At 39.7% G+C, this 24415-nt stretch overlaps 1 protein-coding gene across 10 annotated transcripts in view; it reads left to right on the top strand.

Annotated features, from left to right (window-relative positions):
• The window catches only part of TAFA5 (TAFA chemokine like family member 5), a 399141-nt gene that overhangs the window by 103518 nt on the left and 271208 nt on the right, over positions 1 to 24415 (top strand). Inside the window, exon 1 of one of the 10 annotated variants that reach the window (XR_006162979.1) lies at positions 7263 to 7539. The exons of the other annotated variants lie outside the window; for them this stretch is intronic. The gene's annotated coding sequence lies outside the window, so the exon portion shown is untranslated. Of the gene's footprint in view, positions 1 to 7262; positions 7540 to 24415 lie in introns of those variants that run through there. 10 annotated transcript variants of the gene reach the window in all.

Here is a 24415-nt window from a genome sequence, read left to right on the forward strand (position 1 = left end):
TGAGTTTAATTGTGATTTTTGTGAATAGCCCTACAGTCATTGGAATGTTTAAGCCCATGCCTTGCACATCAGTCTTAACTGTGAGTTTCAAGAGTTGTATGCTCTCTCTGAATTATCATAGAGTCACAGAATGGTTCAGGTTGGAAGGGACTTCCAAAGATCATCTATTCCAAACCCTCTGCCACGGTTAAGGACATCTTTCACTAGATCACGTTTTTCAAAACCCCATCCAACCTCACCTTGAACACTTCATTTTCACTTCAAGACAATAATCTTACAACTGAAGGCAGGTAGAAAGGCCCTTATGACATTGTATAACCTCTCTTTGAGATTAGGAGTTTTCTTTTTTGCTGTAATCTGATAACTATTTGGGGCTTTTTAGGTGAATAAAAGTGTATTTTGAAGACAAGATTGGATGAAGGCCATAGATAAACCAGAAAAAAACTGAGTAGAAATAGGATGGGCAGACAGACACTACAGTGTTACAAGTTCTCCATTAAGACACATGGGGTTCTTTCAATTAAGTTCCAAGTTTCTTCTTCTTCTCAAATATAAAACTAGCCACAGGAATAGCATATGTAATCATGTGTCATAGAAATTAAATGATATAATTTCAATATCTCTTTCTTAAGACATCAGAATATTTCCTCCTGAACAGGTTATGTGAAAACTTGGTAAATCTTGAATAATAATAATTTAAAAAAAAAAAAATCCGTACTTTGGAAGGCAAAAATGAGTTTCAGCACTGCAGATTCTTCACAGAGGATATGCTGCCTGTCTCCCTCCTCATTGATAGCTCATTCATTGCAGCTCACATATTTTTTCTCATATACATACTGACATTACTGAGTTCCACATACCATCAGTGTAGGAGCTGGATTTTAAGACACTAAATTTTTCAATCCCAGATGCAAGGAAGGTTTTCTATGTAGAAAATTCCCCAGGTCATAATGCTGTCATTGTTCTCAGTAGGAAACCTTAATTGCAGAGCTAGTTGGATAGGAGTTGGATTAGCTGGCAGAGTGTTGTCTGGAAAATCTTTCAGCTGTGCAATGTTATCACTTCCCCTACGTCCCTCCGCCCCCACCCCTGAGGATTCCTAGCTTACTGAATTTGGTGAGATACATATGTTTTCCCCAGCTACAAGAGCTGTGAAGGGTTCCTCTGGGATATCTAAGTATAAATACCCAAGTGTGTCTTCAGTTGCTAGGTTATTTTTAGTCAATGGGTGGTTACCAAGTCATCTATAATTGTGCTGTTAAATGTGTCAGAGCAGCTACTGCAAATTGAGGTGCTCCCTGTAACAGGTGGAGCATATAAAGTAAAATGAGAGAGGACAAAAGCAACATTTCAGAACCGAACTGCTTGAAGATTTGAATTATATAAGAGGAGATTTCTTGGTAGGCAGATGTGAGGAAGATGATCCATGAGTACAACAGGGATGAAGGAATATGGTAGCATTGTTTGACTGCATGTGGTGGTTTAACACCTGGTGGTAATTATACCTCAAATTAGCAACTCCCCTTTCTCCAGCCCCCATCTGGTGAGAGGGACAAAAGCAGAGACTGTTGAGACAACAATTTATTGAAAGCAAACAGCAGTGGAGTAAGAAATGCACAGTAGCAGCAGCAATAGTATACACAAGAGATGGTTCTTTACACACAAAAGGTGTTCAATCACACCCCTGTTTGGTTCCACATGGCTGCTGAGACAATGTGGGGAACGTTCCTGCAGCTCAGCAGCAGCTCATGGTTTTTCTTGAGACAGAGACAAGGTGGCAGACACTCTGCAGCCAGCATTCCCCATCCCTGAGCCTGAGCCAACGAAAAACAATGATGGACAAACCCCCAAAATTCTCTGTGTGGTGCTGCCTGCTTTCTGCACTGCTGGGCCTGACAGTGGCCAGCAATGCTTGGCTCAGGTCCTTTGTGCCGAGCCCGTGCTTGGCTAGGCTCGGGCTCAGTTCAGGCTTTGCTGCTCCATTCCCCCGGCTGCTTCTTGCACCAGCACCGCGGCACACGCTGGGCTGGGCTCAGGAAGAAACAGAACAAAGTGCTGCACTTTGGAGTAGGTTCCCTTTTTTCCTTTCCCTGGAACCATCCCCGTGGCAGTGATGATGTGAGTGATACAGAAGAGCAATGTGGCCAGGCCCCAGGGCTCTGGGCTCCCCCTCCGTGAGCAAACCTAGGACACTGCACTACAGGTAGTGCCTGTGCTGGCGCATTGTGTGAGTTCAGATATGTGTTTTGGGAGAATTTACCAGTGGTTCAAGGCATCAGAGTGGTCTCACAGGACTTCTAACTTCTTAGGCAGCTCCTTTTTTGGTAGTGGCCAAAAGCTTACCAAATGTGGCTGCTGTGTGGGAGAATGTTCAGTGAGTTGCCAGTGGAAAACTGTCTTCATGGCAGCAACTGCTGGCACAAATCTTTATGAATAGAAAAGAGGAAGAAAATTGTACCTGATTAGAAAGTCAGTAAGATGGTAGGAAGAAGACATGAACAGCAAAATAATGCAACTGAAAAGCAAAATGAAACAAAATTATTTTAAAAAAACCCCTAAACCATCAAAAGTTCTCAGTAGAAATGCACTGTTAGCAAGGAGATTGCACACTGATAATTCTAAATTATCTGGGCTGTGCTATCCCGTTTATGAATCTGCCACTACGAGACAGGACAGGAAACAGAGTATAATCTGTCAAAAATATTAAAGATATATTAATGTATCATCTAATTTGGTTAGTCAAGGGAAAAAAAGGAGAAAATTTTAGGTGTTCATGAAAAGAGATAGTCAATTGTATTTGTGGTTCCTATGGTAGCCAGATCATGTCACAAACCAGAGATCAATAGCATCTCTTTAGATGTTAATTTCTACTCCAGTGGCAGTTACCCAGCATCAGCTGAAGATCAGGAATAAAATTTTGAGGACTGCTGTAGTTGTGCCTAGCTCAAAAGCAAAGAAATGCAAACCAGCCATTGGTATGCAGAGAAAAGAGAAGAAAAAAATACCTAAATGCTGCTAAAACTAATTGGTGGATATATATTTATCTGTGCTCAATCCTATATACTCAATATATCTTCTCTTTTGGTTAAATTCAAAAAGGAAAAAGGATTTATAATGCTACTTCAGGCATATGTGAAAGACGAACTGGGTGAATTTCAACAAAATAAAATGTTAAACTTAGCATCAGGAGAAACATTCCAGCTGAGAGAACCACTGGGCTGGAATAATCACCTCAAGTGGCTGGTGACAGACTATTGCCTGAGTAACTCAAAAGTAACAAAAATGAAATCCAGTGGGCATTGGCAAAACTTTGGTCTAGATAACCTAATAATAGCTATTGTCTTCTCTATTTTTTTTTCCAAAGCCAGAAGTAGTTTCCAAATTCATTACTGAAAATGGGCTAACGTCACATCTTGTGCTCCTGCATTTAGATCTGCATTATGCCATGCATAATTTGGGGGTTTATTGCATGAACAGGAATAAAATAGTTATGCAAAAGGCATTTGACACAGCTGGAAACAGTAGGTCTTTATTTCTAGGTACGTAGAATACTATCTGAACATGATTGTTTTCCAGGAATTTTAGCACATCTTTATTTATAAAATATCTCGGTAGTGAAGAATAAATCTTAGACAGTCTGGTAGAATCTTTTCACAAAATTAAATGCAGAGTATAGATAATTTTTTCAAGTCTCTATACTTGAGCAAAGGCTGCTGTTTTTGCTACCATGTTCCAGTTTTAGCAATTCTGTAGAACTCGACTGAATTTTTGGTACAAAGAACAAATGAGCTGTATTTCCAAAAGAGAACACACATTTGAAAATTATGCACTCATTTTTCTGCTGCTTCCTTGTAAGATCACAGAAGATCTTCTATCTCTTACACATTAGCTCTTACTCCCTGATCATCAGGAAAATGTATTCCTCACTTCTCTTTCCAGCTGCAAATGCCTTCTATATCAGAAATGTCTTCCAACACCATCACCATCCTTTACCAGCTTTCAGATGCTGAGCATTTCTCCTTCAGTTTTCAAAAACAATGGGGAAAACTCCTGTGGAGTGGTTCCCTAGAAGGAGCTACTGCTAGGATCACAGCTTTTTGCTTCTGTATTGCTGGAGATGAATGGGGCCAGAGCTCTGGACAAAGCCTGGAAATACAGAGATAGGTCTGCAAATCTGTTATGGTCTAAGCAGCTTAGAAGTTGATGGGTGCTATTCCATTAGTTGGGGATGCAAATCTTAATCAGCTGAAAGATAAGGGGGAATTTTTATCAGTGGAATTCATTCAGAAAAGTCTTCTAGAAAAGCCTACACGGGTAACTTGAGTTAGCTTTAATATTTTATAAATCTTTATGCAGGCGACAAGTAAAGAAATTGAAGATAGATATTTTTGAATAGGACTCACCCTATTTGAAAAGTCCAAAGCTATTTAGAAAACACAAAACTAAGAGTGAACCATATGTAGTACAGCAAGTGGCGTTGCCAGGTACCACTGTCCTCTCAAATGGGAAGTCTTCTGGAATTCCTTGTTGCTATGAGACTAAATATGTCTGTATGTTGTGAGCACTGAACCAGATTTTGCTCCCACTTCCACTAGTGTGCAAGTACAGTGACTCCCCTGTGCCTAGGGAGCACAGTGCCATGTTCTGATTTTTTGTTTATGAAGGGTTTGATCTAAAGGCCAAAGTATCCCAGGGTTATTTGTCTAATTCAGAAACTCAAAGAAGTGACACTTGTTAAAAAGAGAGAAAGCACCACCTTGCACCTCAAAAGGAGCAAGGAACAAGCAGTTGGGACTTTTGACTTTTGGATCTTCATGTGCTCTTAGTCAAGAAGGAAAACAATGAGTAAAATTATTCATAGGATTTCTCTCTAAATGGGTTCAAACCAAAAGATATGTATTGCTTATTCTGGACTGTGTAAACTCTAAAAGTTTGACACTTTTAAATCCAGTTACCTGTGTATTTTAAAGCTATGTCAGTGGGGAGGCAGGGGGAAGAGAGATTTGTTTGCTTAAGTATAAAATGTATGAATTTTCTTTAGCTACTTGACACTTCTTTCTTTCACCCAGAAGACAAATAAACAAACAAAACCCAACTTGAACTGTGCCCAAACATGGCAAATTTCTCACCAAAGTGTACATTTCAGAATGAAAGATTTACAGTGGAATTTCTCTAGTGCAGCTATGACATTGCTTTAACATTGCATTGCTGTAATCTTCAAATATAGTAAATGCAATACATGGGTTTATGGGGATTTGTTGAAGTTTAAAATTCAAAAGATGGTTGTTTTTAATGCTTCTCTGTGCTATCTGTGAAAAACGAAAAGGCACAGGGATGAATTTAAGACACGTCATCAACAGCATAGGAGATGTTTGCCCAATAAAAATACTGATCTTTTATTAATCTGTCCTTTCAAGCATCTGGAAACCGTTTCTTGGTTTCTTAGAATTAAGCAAATATTTAAATGTGAAATATTACAAAACACAACCAATCAACAAAATAAAACCCAACAAACTAACCCCCCAACCCACATCATAAATGTGCATGTAACCAGGGTGCTATGAAAACAAAGCTCTCAGCGTCCAAGTATTCCCTTACTTGGTATAAATCTCCAAAACTATGGATGTTTATCCCGGAGAACCCGGGGTAGCTCACTGCCCGTCGGTGCGTTACCGTCGCTGTCAGTGTCGTGCAGTGAACCTACAGCCAGCCCGAGCAGCACCGCAACTTGCAGCGTGTCGCGGAGCTGCACGGCGGGAGGAGGATGCTCCGCCGTGCCGGCCGGGCCGCGGAGCAGCGTCCGCCCCGCTGGCCGCCAGCCCTCTGCCCGCGCCTCCGCGGGGCTGCGAACCGCGCCTGCCCTGCCCGCGCCGCCGCTGCTGGAGCCCCTCTCCCGCACTACGCGTCCGCCGCCCGCTCCGCGCTCCGCCCCGCGGGCCAGCGCCGGCCGCGCTGCGGGACACGCGCGCTCCGCGGAGTTTGCGCGGAGCAGCGGCGGCGTTTGAACAGGAGAGGCGCGGAGAGGCTCCGTCTCCGCGAGCAGAGGGCACCGGCAGAGAGCCCGGCTCGGGCAGCCCCCCTGTGCGGCCGGCAGCACTTCGGTGCGCGGCTGTTCACCCTGCCCTGCGCCGGCGATCTGCGCGCACCGAGCTCAGTGCCCTGACCGGGCAGTCCCGGCCGTCGGGGCGGCTCCCGGGTGCGGAGCTCCGCGTCTGCCCCTGGCCGGGGCTACACCACGTCCCGCAGCGGCGGAGCCGAGCGCGCAGTCCCCGCGGAGCAGCCCCGCATCGCAGCGCCGCCCCGGCCTTCCCGCCCCCCCGCCCGGCTGCTCTACGGCAGCCGGTGGCCGCGGCAGGGTCCTTCCCCTGGAGTGGGAGGGCGGCAGCAAAATCACAGCCGTGGTGTTTCGGGTTTTTTTTTTCGTGGGCTTTTTTTTTTTTTTCCTCAAGCTGATTTATTAGATTCTTTCATTTGCGCTCCTGTTTTCCACGGGGATTGCTGCAGCGGAGGCATCAACCTGTAGACTGAGAGCCCGCCGTACCCGGCGCGGCTGCTCGGGGAGCGCGGTGCGGTGCCACCGCCGGGGCGCGGCCCCGGGACAGGGTCGACCTCGCAGACGGAAGGCGGGCAAGGGAGCGGGGCCGGCCACGGCGCCTGGGGGTCATCCCGGGGCCGGGCGGCGAGGAGCCCCGGCGGCGGAGGTGCGAGCCCGAAGGGAGAGCAGCGATCTGTGCGAGAGCCCCCGAGCGGCCCCGTGTTTGCCAGGGACGGCGGGCTGAACTGACTTCCCTCCCGCCCCCCGCACCCGCACTGGAGAGCATCTCCGAGTCGGGGGAGGAGGAAGGGGGTGCAACAAATTGCCGCCAGCCGGGAGAAGTTGCAGTAAAGAGAGATCCCTCCCTCCCGCTCCCTCCCCTCCCCGCTCGCTCGCTCGCTCTCTCCTCCCCGAGCCGTGGCAGCGAGCAGCGGAGCAGCGGCCCGACGAGCGAGCGGCACCCGCAGCCGGCGATGCTGCAGCGGCTCCCGCGGAGCCTCGGCGGGGAGGGCCCGGCCCCTGCGCGCCCCGCGCCGGCCGGCGGCGGCGCGCCCTGAGCGGCGGCGGCGGCCCCGCGCCCCCGCGGCGCAGCGGGCGCTGTTGCGCAACCCTGCCCGGCACTGCCGGCTCCCTGCCCCCGCCGCCGGCTCGGCGCGGCTCCCGCGGAGACGGAGCGCTGATTCATGGGGCCCCGCGCCGGCTGCCTCGGCGAGGAGAGCGCGGCGCTGCCGCTGCCCCCGCGCGGGGTGTGAAGCCCCGGCCCCTCCTCCGCAGCCCCGGGCTCGCCCGCCCTGCTCGGGAGTGTGGTCCCTGCCGGGAGCCGCCGCGCCTGGCGCACAGAGGGAAGCGTTGATGCATCGCTGTGGAAATTCATTGTGTGACTTTCTGGGTATTTACTGAGTTTCAGACCGAGATGCAGCTCTTGAAAGCTTTATGGGCACTAGCAGGAGCAGCGATCTGCTGTTTTCTTATATTTGTCATCCACTCACAGTTTCTTAAAGAAGGTAATTGTATGTGCATGTCTACATATCCTGTTCTTTAATACTAAGATCTTTACGAGGTGCCTTAATTATTTTTACTGTTTCCAGTATGTTCTATTTACAGCAGTGCTTCCACGCTATTTTTCCTTTCCGTTAAAGCCTTATCAATTTTGTTGCTTTAGATAATAGGTAGGCTTAGTCTTACATATTTGGTAAATGTATATATATTACATGTATATATATAAATATATATATATATGAAATCTGTATGATGTTTATATTCGATGTTTTAGCTGACGTCTCGTTTCTTTATGGGGCATGTATAGCATATAGAAAATATTTGTTGCTATCAGATGACCACAAAAGAGTAGTCATCATGAGAATATTAATAAACCAAAAAACCCCTTAACAAGTAAACGTCTTATTTTTATACCAAATCAATAGGCATCCTTTGCCTCTTCCTTATTCAGTACATTTTCAATAGATGGCACTAAAGTTCTATGGAAAGGGCAGGGCAGAGCAAATCCTGGGCATTCAGCATCTTCCTTCTCCTCACTGCCCCGAAACGGGAAGAGGCCTTTGCGTGGCTTCAAAGCTCCTGTTTTTTCCACCTTGTGGTTATAAAATTGTGATTACAGTTTGCAGGAACAAATAATTAGGGTTTTGGGGCAGGCTTTCCTCTAGTTTTTTTCTACTTTTTTTTTTTTTTCCTACTTTATTTGGGTGGGAAAAATATGTTTGATTAAGTGTGGATTTTCCTGGGGAGTAACCCTTGTATTGCTCCTCTTTTGATTTGTTTTCTTTCTTCAGGAAATCAGTATTTTCTTTTTTTCCCCAACTGCTAAAATAATTAGTCCGTTTCCTACTTGTATAAGAAACTCTAGTCTGAGATTCAAGTGTGAATCCTGAAAAATGTATATATATTTATTTGATGGTGTGTGGAGAAGTCCAGTCTTGTTTTTAAAGCAGTGTTAACAAAGATAGCACAACAATATGGGGATTTTGGTGGAACCATTTTTTCTTTTTTTACCATTGTAATATAGTTGAGAGTATAGCTGGAGGAAAAAGGAGCCAAGTTCAACTTGGAGTGCTGGCTGTGTAAAGCAGGGAAAAACTTTTGTGTGACTGGGACAAAGTTTCACTCCAGGCTGGGCAAAGTGACTACCTTGCAAACACTGAAGTATCGGTACTGATTTTAATTTAGTGTTAGTCTAAGAAAAGCATTAGACTCAGTGATTTCACAGATTTTTTTTTCTCCTGAACTTAATAAACTGTTTTGCCTGATTTGGTTAATTTCGAAGCATTATTCAGATACCTCCAGTGCTAAAGATTTCTCCTTTAAGAAATCTACCCATGCTGTAATTGCATTGTGTGCAATGCCTCCCACATAGTGACTTATTTAACATTCATTTAAAATGCTCAGACAACTGTATTTTTATATATCTGTCTAATGACATGGCCTGCTTTGAGGAGATTTTGCAGAATTTCAGACTATTTTTTTGCACTGCCATTATACTGCTTTTTTCTTCTTCAGTCTTTTAGGGCTTGAGATCTGTGTTACTGTAAAAAAAAAATCTTTAAGAGAAAAGCATTTTGTTTCCCTTAAAATATTTCATCCTACCTTGTAGGAATAGAAAGCCAGCAAATTATTTTATAAAAACAGAACCCGTGGCCATACATGAAGCATTTTAGCATTTCTCTAGCAATTATAACTATTCTTAATGTGGACTGCAGACAGCAGACTGAATCTCTTTAGCTTGTTGGATAACTTAATTGCATCATTTTGTTTATATTTGTTCCCGAAACCCTTCTGCTTTCTTTAGCAATAAGAACCATATACTGACTGTAAATTGCAAGTACTGGGATAGCTGTCAGACTTTTCTTGACAGGTGCTAATCTCCACGATAGCATTTTGACCCTTTCTGTATAATTACTTCAGCAGTGCATGTATTCCTTCCTCCCTGTAGTTTCAATAAAGACACTGAATAGTTTGGTGGAGTTGAATAGAAGTCTGCACGATATGACTGAGTATTTTCTTCATGAAGAACTTCTAAGATGTCAAATGAAAGTGGCTGTTTTAAGCATAAGATATTTAAATGAAGGCATGTAAGAGAATGAGAAATGGATAACACTGGATTTAAGCTATGTATTGCAAGCAGTTTGCAAAATAAGATTTACATTTACTTTTTATTTTAGGACCTGGTGCTTTATGTTACTTTTAATAAGAAAACAAAGACAAAAAGTGAGGAAAGAGCTAATAAATAATTTAACCATATACCGACCACTCTAGTTTATATATATAAGTAAATATGTATAAAGAAGAATGCATGTGAGATAACCTCAATATCTTAATAAGATTTGAAATAGTTTCTGATGTCAGAGTTATCCCTTTACATTATAATTTTATAAAAAGTCAAGAACACTGTGTCACATTGCACATGATATTAGACTGTTGATTTCCTGGCAAAAAGATTAATTTCCCATTGACGCCTAATGAGCTACACAGGCTTGCTGTTTGTAACTCAGCTGTGTGGTTGAATTCCTAAGTTAAATGCTTGGACATTTTAATTTGATTATTGCTTGTGCAGAAGGATAATTTCCTGTTGTCTCAAAGAACATTCAAATAAGCCACCGGTTTGACCAGCTTGATCAGATTAGCTGATAACACCTATCTCCTGAGACAAGTTGACAGTAAAAGTCCATACACCAAGCATCTCTGTTGTATGCAAGACAATTGATTTAAGAAGAATGGCGTGTAAAATTAATTAAACTTCAAATCTAATTTATTAATGCATGTTCTTTCCATTTCTGCATGTTTCATAATATTTACTCCTCATTATTTTTCCAGAGCAAGGTTTTAACAGAAAACTGACATAATCTTCATACAAAATTATATAATTACTACATGCATTTTTCTGTGTTCATTTTCCTTTAATTCACTTGGAATTACTGATGTTATGTGGTAAGTTATGCTCTTATGACCTATTAACACAGAGTATTTTTATAATTTCAGTTGTACTGCATGGCTATAGTGTGTAGAACTTCCATGACATCCAGCTGAAACTTACTACCAGAAACAAATACTCCTTCAGTCTCCTTCATATATATGAGATTGTATGTTGCAACAGCCAACAGAGATTTTTTTTTTTCCTAATTACTGCTAATTTCATGTTGATTTCATTTTAGTTCCTGTGCTGAAGTGGGCCTGTCTTAATTCTTGAATATTTTTATATACATTTGTGAATTGAAACAGTTTGGTAGTAGCATTACATTACTACCGTATAAGTGGTGTTAAGAAACAATGAATGCTTGTTCTGAGATGAGTGGGAAAGAGCTGTTTAAATGTCTATTTTCATGAATATGTTTTTTTCAGGAAGTGAAGAATGGGTGACACAGGGTGCCATTTTTCCACACTTAGGCTTTTGTGTGGAAATACAGGTCGTCCTGTGGCTAATCCGTTCCCCTATGTCCAATCTGTCCTTCAGTGTTTCTAAAAGATGAATAGAGCTGTGAACCCAGAAAAGAGTATTGTGATCTGTAATTGCAGTCCCATGCCTGTCTGATCTTCCTGCAGAGCAGTTTAACATACTCCTAGTCAGCTGCAGTCCGTATGAAGGAGTGTTTCAAATTTCAATATCTAAAACTTTTTGCATAGACTATTGAAAATTAAAAACAACCAAGTATATTCACTACCCATATCTTATTTTAACTGATTCATTAATATTGTTTAGATACATTTATTCAAAGGGAAGTGAAATACATTTGAGTTGGTGTTACACCCCATCAATTGTGGGAACTCCTTTGCCCCTGACATGGACCTCTTTCACTTAGTAGAAGGTTTTAACCATTCAGAGGTTGCAGTAATGGGGAAAGGTAAAGGATAAAGTTTCTAAATGTGTCTTTGAGTCTCATGGAAGGAATGTAGGGCAGTTATGGAGTAACTTCAGAAGGATATGTGTTCATGGCAGCCAAGGTGTGTTATGGCCCTGGATATACTTTAAAGCTTTGTTTATGTGCTGATAGCTCATTGGGAGATAGAAATGTCTAATTTATCAAAAGTTATGTTGATATTCTGAAAGGTTTGGGAGATTTGGGTGATGTTAGCCTTGTTTGGAGAGGAAATTAAATCTGCACAGAAGCAGATTAAATCCCAAAAATCTTGCTTAAAGTATAGAGGATTGGGATATTCAGATCCCAAAGCCATATTCCTAATCTGTTGGGTAGATGTACAGTAAGGTCTGTAAAATAAGGTGATTTTCTGTTGATACACTGCAGTAATTGAGACAAGAGAATTCCAGTATTTCTTTTGTAACCAGATGATTATGGCTATAAGACAAAATTAAGTAACATTTATGTAACTTTAGTGTATACTTATATATATGAAGAATGTATCTGTTTAGCAAATTTTTAGTTACATTTTTTCCCCTCTGTCAAAAATTAACCATTATTGGTTACATTTGTAAGTACTTCTGTGTCAACTCTATTTATAAGAATTAGTGTCATAATAGTTAAAAATACTGCAACACTTTTTTTTACAAAGAGTGCAAAATAACACATAATAACTTGACTAAGTTTTATACTTAATATCTTTTTCTGTCACTTTTTGTACAGATTTAAATACTTTATCCTTCTCTAAAACTACAGAAAAAGCTTTATGCTTTATGTTTTTGTTTTTAGCATGTACATGTTGACACTGTCAATAATAAGGCACGTATTCTATTTAACTGTGTAACCCCAAACAACTTTGCTACTTCTCTGCTAATGTTTGAAAATTACAGTATACCCAAGATGATTTTTTTCAAGAGCTTTCTGTTCATATAACCTGATGGCTCAAGGAAGCTGGTATTGCTAATGTTTACTGCTATGTAAAACCTTTTGAGGAAAGGAGTTTTTATCTTCTAAAACGTTTTGAGCCTTTGGCCATCAAAATTTTCCTAGAAAGAACTTGAATGTGACTTAGTATGATAGATAATATTATTATCCTTTAATTTTTTTAATCTTTTAAACATAAAGAAATACTTGAACCAGTTAAGCACAGAATGAGGGGAAAGAATGTGGGGGGAAAAAAAGCAAATAGTTTTGGTTTATTTAAATTTTTCAGTTTTCCCTTTTGTGCTTTACCTTGTCTCAAACAGTAGGATACCTTGCATACCAGATGTGCTGCATATGTTACCTATATATAGTAAAACTGAGTTGAGGACAGCGTGTCCCAGCTGCAAATTTGCTGAAGGGTTTGTTACATTTAATGCGTTGTAGTATAATTTTTTCTACTGTCTGTCTTCCATACATTTTTTTGGGGAGGGATGTTGTGAAGAGGCAGATGTTAACAGTATTTTCAGCGCAGGACATGAGGGTAGAGAGAGGCACAGAATGCAAAAATGGAAGGTTTATGCTTCCCATCCAGGAAACATAATTGGAGGTTAAAAGCCCTAAGCTTGAATTAGGGCTACATAGGAATGACAGTGTGAAAGGTATCCAATCTTTCTTTGCATTTTTGATGAAATTTTATGGCAGCTAAATATAATTAAGACCCAGTTCAGTGGCTATGTGATGATGCGTGGCACATTGGAGATGCAGAAAAATGAGAAGAGATCCTGCTTTGAGATAAAAAACAATATTTATATTTGAAATATTTTGATGTTTCCACTCCGTTGTTTTTTGTTTCCTATTTGTTTTTTCAAGAGGATTAGAGAGGTGTAGAAGAAGCAATGCAGACAAAATTATGAATCACTTTCCTTTCAGGGAGGCAGGAGAGATGTTCTCTGTGTGGCATCTGCTGTGCTGGGATGTACCAAGAGGGGGAGTCTGACAGGTTTTGTCTGCCCATGGGAGGAAGCTTTGAAGTAGTCTTTCACTTTGGGTGTTTAATATGAACGACTTGTGTGTCTTCACAGGGAACTGCACCATCGATGGTATAAATCTCCTAGTTTTCCCGACTGAGCAACTTAAAAAAAGCCATCAGTAAGAGATTTTTCAGTAGCCTTTTTACGATTGCCGGTTTTCATAGCCCAGCAGCACAAGTGATGAATTATTGACCTTTCTGAGCATTTATCAGCAGTACCTGTTCCTACAGGCAGTACTATAGACTGGTGTGAGTCACATCTTACAAAAGTGCATGCTTTTTAGATCTGTTGGTTAATATTTATTTTTCTCATTTCTTAGCAGGCATACACTGTATCAAATATTAAACTGACCACACAACAGAGACTTTTTGAAACTAAATTGAAAAAGCCAAATGAAGAAGCATGTACTTACAAGTTAAGTTCAATATAATATTGCTGAGAGAAGCCATAAGTTTTTTTTAATTCACTGGTCAAAATATAGCTAAAATGATTCCCTTTGCATATGTATTTAAAAAAAACCTGTTTGTAATTACATAAAGAAAAGACACAACACAATTGAACTAATTAAAGTAACAGTATTTGTTTTCTGGTAGAATTTAGATATCCCAGTTTGAATTGATCACTCAACTGAGTATGACTGGCCAACTGGAGCATCTATGCCACCCAGTACTGCATTTTAGCTATTATTTATTTTTCTTAGAAATTATATTCTTGTGCTACTTATAACCCATAGTGATTGTAGGTTCTGTTTAATAAAATCCTATTATTTGCCTAAATGTGCTTTCTATGCTTGTTCTGAAAATCCAACACAACATAGTGAATCTGTCTATTCATTATATTTTACCTTTGGCACCACATCAATTCACAGGTAAATCTTACTCAGAGCGATAGATTTTCCTACTAATTGTTGTTAGTCTTGTGAAAAGCAATGAGTAACATGTTTGGAATATGTCCAAACAGGAAATTAACATAAAAATAAACAATACTAATATTTTCTTAAGGCAGACCATGTACTAATGTGTGGTTTTGCATGAGTGATGTATTATTTTTGACCATATAAAGGAAAGGAGATTGTGTTAATTTATCAGGTAAAAACAAATATTTCTAATAGGTAAGTATTTTCTGAACCTCACCTTCTTTCTAATGTTCCACAAGGCTGTGTGGTGTTTCAAAGTCTGGGTGTTTAATTGTGGTCACACATGAGAAAAGATGAAGGGAATCACAGGAGAACAAAGGGAATAGATAAATGTTTAGGAGATATGACCTAGAAAAAAGAACTAAAGACACTAGTGTTATCAAGTTTAGAGAAGAGATTACTAGCATCATAAGAGATCTCAGTGGGTAAAATTCTACCTTGAGAATAACAAACCATCCTTTATGTAAAGTGGAGAGGTCACAAGAAGCAATGAATGCAAACTGATTTGAGGGAAATTTGAGGTAGACATTGGGAAAGGTTGCAGCAGGACAGATTTGTGCTGGTGCTTTAGGGAGTACTTGCTATTGGCAGGAACAGTTAAGCACTGAGATAGATTTTCTTGAGAAGTTGTGGAATAGGAGTTTTATTTTCAGATTATAATCTTTTCTGTTGGGAACAGTATTCTTAAATTGAAGCAGACAGGTGGACTACATGATTTCTTGAAGTCCCTTGAAGTCTGATTCTCTGAAATGTGCACTTATCTAAAACTTACAAAGGTGAAGGATATTTAAACATGTAATTTCAGGGCAATTTTCTGTTGGCTACTGAAGTCAATAGGCTCATGAGAAATTATCCTAGGGTCTGAAAGTATCAGGTAACAAAAAAAAAAAATCCAAGAAATCAGCCAGTGTGTTAAGTATTTTATTAGCTAAATCATGCCTTTTTTGAGTTATAGATGTAATTTAAAAACAAACAAGCAAATAGAAAATATCATGATTCGTGTAAATAAAGATTACTTTATAAGTACTGATTATGTTGCAAGCTGTTTAGGACTCAAAAGTGTCCTGAATCAGGACCATGCTCTGTTTGCTCTTCTTCATATGCAATGAGCAGTGAAATAGAGATATTAGTCAAATTTTGTTTTTTATTATAAGATCTGGATTTCTGTTAAGGATTGTTTGTTTCTGCCAGTCTGCTCTTGTTACCCCAGCATGTGGAGGGCTTTTCTCCAGGTTACCCTATGGCTACTCTGACCTCTGGTATGGGAAACACAGAACCTGCCCCACTACAGGGTGAGCTGCAAATGGTTTTGTCAAGTTCTCTGTTAACATGTGCCTGTTTGGTGCTATGGGTGATTAAAAGCTTTGTATTCTTTGCAGTCTGCAATGGTGTGTATCTTGATGCAGAACTGTCCAATTTTTAGATGTCTGTATAGTTCCAAATCTGGTAGCAAAAGGAGAATTAGCAAGCTGTGCTGACAGAAATACTTGTGGGTTGATATAAGGACAGGGAGAGATCACTCATTAATTACCATCACAGACAAATTCTTCTTAATAAAGAATTAATTCAGGGAAGAATTAATTTAACTTATTACCAATCAGAGTAGTGTCACAAGAAACAAACCCAAATCTTAAAAGACCTTCACCCTCTGACTTCCTTCTTCCTGAGCTTCATTTTGCTCCCAGTTTTTTCTGCTTTCTCCCCAGAGTGGTGCAGGCGGATGGGGAAGAAGTGTTGCAATCTATTCATCACACATTGTCTCTGTTGCTCCTTCCTCTTCATACACCTCCTCATCTCCACCATTGGGTCTTTCCTATGGAAGATGGACCTCCACAAACTTCTCCAACATGGGTTAGTCAATCAGGGACAGACTGCTGCAGCGTGGGCTCCTTTCTCCTTGGATCCACAGGTCTGGTCAGGAGCCTCTTCCATTTTAGGCTTCCTATAAGGCAACAGCCTGCCTTGGGCATCCATCTGTTTTAGCATGGAAGGCTCCTTCAGAGTCTGCAGGGGGATTTCTGCCCTACTGGGGATCCCCATGGACTGCTGGGGACAGCTGCCTAACATGGTCTTCACAGGAGTCTCTGCTCTGACCCTGGAGCACCTTCTTCACTGGCCTTGGTGTCAGCAGGGCTGTCTGCTTCTCTCCCATATTCTCACTCCTCTGGTGTTGCAGAGATTCCACACCCTCCCTTCCCCCCAGATTTGTTGTGGCAGAGGTGCTGCCACCGTCACGGATGGACTCGGTTCTGGTCAGTGCTGTGTCCGGCTTGGAGCTGGTTGGCACTGGTTTCCTTGGACATGGGGGAAGCTTCCAGCAACTTCTCACAGAAGACATCCCCAAAGCCCCCCCATCACTCCCCAAACATTGCCATGAAAAAAAAATATATATTCATAGTCCACAGCTTGTCTGTGGAACAGTTGTGCACTAGCCAGTTTTTCTGCTTAGAGATGCAGAAGACTTGAGTAGTAGTTCTTTTTTTTTTGAGCAGCAGTTACATTTCTTAAAAGACAGGAAATAAAAAAAAGTTTTTCGAAATTACTGTATTGCAAGTTAAAATTTCTTTGTCCCTTTACACTAGCTCTTGAAAAAGCACTTGTATTTTATGTGGTTTTGTGTTGACTGCTAATTAATCCTGACAACAATGTTATATGATATCTTTTGAAATTTGCTTCTCTTTTTATTGTATTAAATTTCATTTTTTTTTCCTGCCTTCTTCTTTCAATACAAATTTATGGCTTTAAGGAAGAAAAAAACAAACCTCTGCTCCACTATTCAGAGTTGCACATGTTTTGGAGATGTGCATTGTGAATCTGGGAATAGATTTGGCCTCAAGAGAATCAAACAGTTGTTTGAAATGGTCAATGCTTGAGTATCACCTTGCTTGTGGCTATGAACTAATTGAGATTAAGCTAAAATGGTTGTGAAGATGCTTTATCTTCTTGTACATCTGCAGGTCCCATTATCTGTTAATCCTTTAAAAGTAATTTTTAGTCATTAAGAAAAATGAATGTTCTTTTTTATTTCTCTTCTGTTCTAGCTTTTGCCTTTGTTTATATAATACATGCTGGTAGACGAAGTAAAGAGTCTTCAGCTTCATTTATTGCAGAAAGATCTTGTAGCTGTTTTAAGCATTTTTGTGTACTTGGCTATAAAACTATATAGATTGTACCAGATGCTGTCTTATCTTATTTTATAGAATTATAATGGATGCTGATGAGTTTTAGATGCAAGCCTTTAAAGATAAAAATCACTTTGCTCTGTGTTATTTTCTTTGGTAGAATATAGTAACACCCTCATTTTGTTTACTCTTCAACTTTTCATTATTTTGATTAACATTTTAGTAAAACTTTTTGTATTTTAATATTCTAAGAAGTTCTATGTCTTTCCTAAAGACTATTGAAATGTTAAACATTTATTTTACCTGTTATTTAGCGAATAGTGACATGATTTTCAGATGGGCTGAAGACCCAAGAGCCCCCATTACCTTCAGTTAGAGACTGATAAAACATGGATTGAGCATTTTCTTGACCATGTACACCTACTAATTTAATGTCCAGTGTTTAAGGCCCAACAGATTTATTGTAATTGCTGCTTAATTCATAACCAGACAAATATCCATTTTTTGTGATACAAAGGCATCACTTGTAGTGTTAAGTATTTATTAAAAAAAAAGGTGTTTTATGCTTAATTAGCAGTAATTTTTCCTTTCTGGTGCACTTTTCTGAAAAGCATTTTGCAAACCACACATGACTTTTCACTTAAGCAATCTTGAATTCTGATAACAGCCTTCAGAAAGTAAATCTGTACGGTATGAATGGTGAAGGGAACAATATGTTTGTTTGATGTTAAGAATGAAATCTTTTCTCCATTGAAATTATGTTGAACTTCTTGCTGTTTTCATTTATGCTCCTGTGCAGCACAGAGGTTCTACTTTGCTATGTTTGCCTTCTGTAAGGTGTGTCAGGTAAATGCCTTTGGAAGATAATCCCTACTGAAACTCTTTCAAAACAACTGATTGAAGTGTATATTTAACTGGGAAGGTTCTTCTCCACACTAGTTCCTTGTCCCATACTTGGGCACTGCAGCTGCTGATGACACTGTTTTCTGATGGTAAGGAGAGGTTATTTTCCTTATTCCACAGACCCTAAAACATATGGCTGTTGTGCAGTGAATTATTAGTGTTAGTAGTATGTGCTTCTACTTAATTATGCACTTAGGCCTTATCTAGAGCCAGAACTGTATCCTTGGAGTCACTTAACAAATCTAGAGACACTCACTGTTCACAGAAGTGCAAGAAAAAGATTGTTAAATTATACATGAGCAAGTAGTTAAAATAACAGAAGTTATGAAATATAATTTCTCCTCAGTGTCTCTTCACAGGCATAATGTTTTTCATCATCTAGACTTGCTGAATTTCCTTAGTACTTCTTGCCTACTTTTAGTTTTTCTCTTGCAAGCTCTCCCAAGAGAATGAAGGTTCCTTCTACATGCACCCATGGAAACATGGACAAAAAAGGAGATGGTCAATGGATCTCATTATTCTGACCACTGTGTTTGTTTCCCCTTAGTTTCTAGTCTCTCTTAGAAATAAATTCCATATTCTCTCTGTGTGCTTATGTAAGTATAGCCTTGACTGTCCCTCCAAATTGTTACAGTCTGAGTTTTAGTTTAGAATAGGGCTGGCTGCATGATCTAGTTCACTGGGCATTAGAACTTTGTGTACTAGCTAATGAATTACCAGTATCCTGATTTAGTTTTTTAGAATATAGTCTGATTTTTTTTTTTCCCAAACACTAACAGAGATCTAGGATGTCATTCGTCTTTGCTAGATGGGTAATTTTTCCCTAGATTACTTGGTTGAAAACTTCTGGACAACTGTTCTCTTAGGAAGACAGCGCAGATCACAGACTCATAGAGTAGTTTGGGTTGGAAGGGAACTTAAAGATGATCTATTTCAATCCCCCTCCAGAGGTAGGGAAACTTTTTAGTAGACCAGTTTGCTTAGATCCCCATGGTGGGGAGACCAAGTTTTATGTGTTGTTAACCTTCTACATTTTTACATAATTTTATTGTATTTTAAAGTTTTCTTCCTCACTTTTGTGAGTTCCATTATGATAAGAGCTAAAATGCATTAGATTTATAATAACTTTTAATATTAAACTCAGTTCATAGAAATTATCCATGTTTAGTAATGGTATAAAATGAATTGAAAGTCTCTATTTATTATAGGTATTTTAATGAGTAGATTGAAAATTCTTGTTTGTTCACAAGTTGAGATTTGCAAGTCTCCCTTTTTTTTCAGCAGACAAGAAATGAGAGTCAAAAGCTTTTCATTCATCAGATTCCATCTGACATGATGGTGATGATGTCAGATCTATCTCTAGACTTACATAATTCCTGTAATATTGACTGTAACAGGAGCTGCAGACACCTGTGCATCTTAAGGCAGGCAGGCAGGTTCTTGAATTCAGTAAATCTGTCCAGTACAAGAGAGGTATATCAAAACACAATTTTCTTCATATAAAACCAGAACAGTCGTACTTTCTTTTCCAGAATTTTTATTTTTTGTTACGAACAAGAGAAAAGAAAACAGTAAAATGGGCTTTCAATAGAATTAGCAGTAAAAAGAACAAGAAAAGGACTGAAATGTGCAGCATATTTTAATTTTCTAGAAGTTCATAATTGTAAAAGTCAAAGAGAGAAATCTTTGCCATAGAACTCATTTGTTTGATTGCTTTCTCCTGCATTTATTTATTTTTATGGTTTAAAAGTCAAGGTTAAGCAGAGATGTGTTTACAAACTGATTTAATCCCAACTTTATGCTTTAACTTTTGCTAACTTCATTTTTAATATAAGCGGTAACCATTTAAAGTAAAAAGCTATTCTGATTCCATATATAAGAAAAAATTATGTACATGAGAAATGCAGAGTTTGTATTTAAACCTCAATGTTAATTTACATTTTGAAAAAACAAAAAAAGTTACCATAGCAACATGTAGGTTGCAAAAATTTTCTAAATCTGATGTATTAGACTGAGGAAACTCTTTACTTGCATGACATGTTTCTCTAGTTTTGTGAATAAGAGCATAATTCTGTGTATTTGGCCACAAATCTGTGTAAAACATAAAAAATACACAGGCATTAGTAAGTTATGCAAACTGAGTCTTTTCCAATCAGCTTTCTAATTATGTTGTTCCTAAGAAAATTGTTGTTTTGAATATTTTTCCCTAAAAAAAAATGTAGACTATCTAGGTGCTTTTCAAGATAAGATTTTGTTGCATCTCTGTTGCTCAGCAACTGTGCAGTTAACATTGATGATTTTTAAACATTCAGGGCACTATATTCTGTCTGTTCCCATACATTTCTTTTTAATTCTATTAAAATTGTTAACTTTTTTCTCTAGAAAAAAAAATTACCAATAAACCGTACCATTTTTATATGCAACAGGACTTTGCTGAACAGATGAAAAGAGAGAGTTTAATAATGGGATTAATTTCTGATATTTTAAAGGGCCAGTTTTAATTCTGTGCACTGTGAATATTGTCAGCTGTAGTTCTGAGTGCCATGGGCTACTCTGTTGCCTTTCTAACTCCACGTACAGCCAAACTGAGCAAATAACTTTTATGGAGCAATATATAGGGTCAGGTTTTTTAACTAATTAATTTACTGCATATCTCAACTCTCAACAAATATCCAGTTTTAATTTCCAGTGCTACTTATATATTTCAAACTGATCAGGAATTATGTATGCAATAATGTTTTTACCCAACCATTGTCTAATGCTTTTTAAGTATCAATGTGTTGGGTCCATCTCTACGGATTGTGGCCAGGGACCTTTTGACATGTGGAAGGTCTGAGCTATGTAACTTTTGAAGGTGAAGTTTTGGCTGATGTCTGCTACAGTTGAGTGTTGTAGCTTGGGTAATGCTTCCATACTGGTGTGTTAGATTTAAAAATAGATCTCATTTTTACATATGTTAAATGTAATAACAGGAAGTACTTATTACTAGATAGCACTAACGTATACCACCATTACCATTTTCAGCTGCAGTTCTGTTGCTAAATCTCCTTTCCCACTATAAATTTTTATTATACATTTTTAATTAGCATTTATTCTTTCCTATAGAATCATAAAAAATAAGTCTAAAAGCACACAGCAGATCTGAGTACACCTAGCCCATTGTTTTGCTTTCAGACCTCTCATGGAGATTCTACAGCTTTCCCAGATTTTCATGCTGCACTCATCTGTTATGTCTGCATTTACTCTTGAGTGGTTGCTGTGGTATCAATCATTTTGTCATGTGGGAAGGCTGGAGCAGAAAGCACACACATATACAGAGTTCTTTGAAATCCTAACATACTTAACCCAATTAAATTGTAAAGATAGTACTTTATGTATGATTACTGGGTTGCAGTTGCAGAATGTGGTGAATAACAAATAAAAAAGCAGAGTTCAGTCACTGCTGGGGAGGAGGAAGGCTTGCTGAGGACACCCAGAATCAGTGGTGAGGTGTGGCATCCTTAGCGGAGAAGGAACTTGGACAATCCTGTTACTCGTTGGCCTCTGCCCCTGAAGGAGCAGCAGACATTTTTCTATGGCTACCTTTTTTTTTGTTTTTGCACCTCATACAAGTGTGTTCTACATATGTGAGATGCATGTTCCCCGTTTTTCGTTGTACTGTTTCTACTGAATTCGCAAAGCTAACATTCCTTCAGACACCAGTACCTGGCCATAATTTGTGTTTCTGCTCCCATCCCCAAGATTTTACATCCTGGGAGGTCCCTGCTTCACATCACTGCAGCATCAAAATTACTTCTTTTACTGCCCTGGGTACTTGTTCTCTGCTTTCCCAAAATATCCCAGGTCAACAGACTACTAGTGGTTTTAGAGGTTGCCAAGGACAGCTATTTAATGATATTCCAGAGTTTTAAAACCCAAATCTATGCATTTTACTGTTTAGGAGGAGGATCCATGAAGTTCTGACCATCCCTGTGGTTGTCCAGGACTTGCAACATGTCTTGTGAGCACAGTTCATAATAATTCATTTGATGTTGTGGCTAATGTGCATCTTTGTGCTGATGCTTTCATTCCTATGGATAGGTAAATGTGTAAGGGAAAACTTTACTGTTTTCTTTCCTGTTTTAAAAATACTTGAGTTCCTCTTCGTTTGAGGTATTGAAGCATTCAAAGCAGCACTTTGAAGGTACTCAAAATCACAAATTATTGAAGGTATTCAAACCAACAAATCTCACTCTCCTGAAAGTTTTGAAGGAGGTCACTAACAAAGCTCTGTCCAATGAGATAAAAGCAGTCATGTTTTAAATCCATTTTTTTTGGAAACATTTGGTACTTGGGAGTATTCAGGACATGCAGTTGCTACTGTTGACAATCTTGAATATTTTTGAAAATCATCCATCTCTAATTGCTGCTCTGTTCAGTCTCACTTTGTGTTTCTGTTTTCCAAAGTCTTGGCAAATATGTAGCTTATTTCTTTATGACAGAGACGGTATCTAAATTTCATGTTAAGAGAGCAGTCTATGAGGAAATATTCCTTGCATACCCTTGGCTAAGGTCCATGTTCTGCATCAGGGTATCAGGGTGCTGCGAGGCTGGCAGCTCTCTGGGATGGGGTGCAGGGGTGTTGGGGTCCCCCAGGAGAGCTGGCAGCCAGGACCTGTCCCAGGACAGCCCAGAGCCAGGCAGCCAGGGGCACAGGGACAGCGCTGGGCACCAGTCCCTCCCTGGGAACAGGGACAGGCAGGCCCTTGACTGGGCACTGCAGGGCTGTAGGGGGCTGGAGACCAGTCCTGCTGTGGGTGGGGGCTGATGGCGCTGAGGGCTGCAGTGAGCTCCCAGGGTGTGAGCACGGTGTGCCAAGCAGGGACATTCAGGACCCTGATGTTGTACCTGCTTTTGTGGCTTATCCACTGAGAAAGTCCCTTCAACGTGCTATAAATGCATCAGGAGACTACCAGCATTCATTGACACACTGCATTTTGCATTTTTACATATCACGTGGCAGACATATATTTGTCTTTTAAAGACCGTGCACATTACTCTGTGAATGGGGTAATGGGCCCTGAAGGAGAGCAGTGTGGACTGGCACTTGAAGATAAATTGAGCCCTGTGCTTGGGGTTATTGATACATTGCTGCACCATGTCAGTTCTTCGAGGAAGTAGGATCTGTGCTTCTGAAAATGTCACTTCTTCAGAAGAATAGAAAAGGAATGCAAGAATGGAGGGTTAATACTCACTTGAACTGCATTGGACTTCCCTTAATGTTATCTAACTGATGTTATCAGTTAGGTCCTCCTACTTTAAACTGTGTTACAATGAAAGGTTTGCTGTGTTTTAATAGTACCTGAAAGTCTTAGAAACGCACAAAGTTGCCCTCTGTGGATGTGACTTTGTGAAGCATTTTGGGATGCAGGATCCACTGCAGGATACTTTTAAACTAGTACTTTTATCTCCTTTTCATTTTCCTTTATTCCACCTGATACTTCAGACCATGAATAACATTGAATATGGGACAGCATAGTTTCATCTACAATGAATGAACTGTGTTGCCATGACACAGAATTTAGGAATCGTAGTAGTATCACATAGAAGGACACACTTAAAAGTAGCAAAAATACAGAGTTTTACATTGCAGTCTTAAATTGTAGAAATTAGATGCAAGCTATCATCGTTGAATTTTATTTTCCTCCCTCTGTATTACTTATTGTGATGTTACAACAGTATGATTTGCATCCCCACAAGTAAAGTAATACTTGACTGTACTTGTGATTGTGATAGAGTAGCTCATATTTCAGATATTGTATGCTTAAGTCATATATAAACATATTGATTTATTAAAACTGCAGTAATACAATGTGCCCTTTGTATTACCATATGCAAAAGACAGGCTGCAATGTCAATGAGACCCACATTGTCCTTCTGGGGGATAATTTACATAGTCTGCAATTATGATTTCTCAAAGGACATTTGGTAGCTCTATGCTATGCTGCAGGTAAATGAATAACCAGAACTCTTAGAAATTCATTCAGCTTGAACAGTGTGTACTCTTTTTAAATTCTGCAAGAATCTCAGATCGTATCTGTGTGCGGTGAATGTACAATGTATATTTTACTGGTCAT

Source organism: Catharus ustulatus, chromosome 4, assembly GCF_009819885.2.
Source record: "Catharus ustulatus isolate bCatUst1 chromosome 4, bCatUst1.pri.v2, whole genome shotgun sequence".
NCBI lineage: Eukaryota > Metazoa > Chordata > Aves > Passeriformes > Turdidae > Catharus > Catharus ustulatus.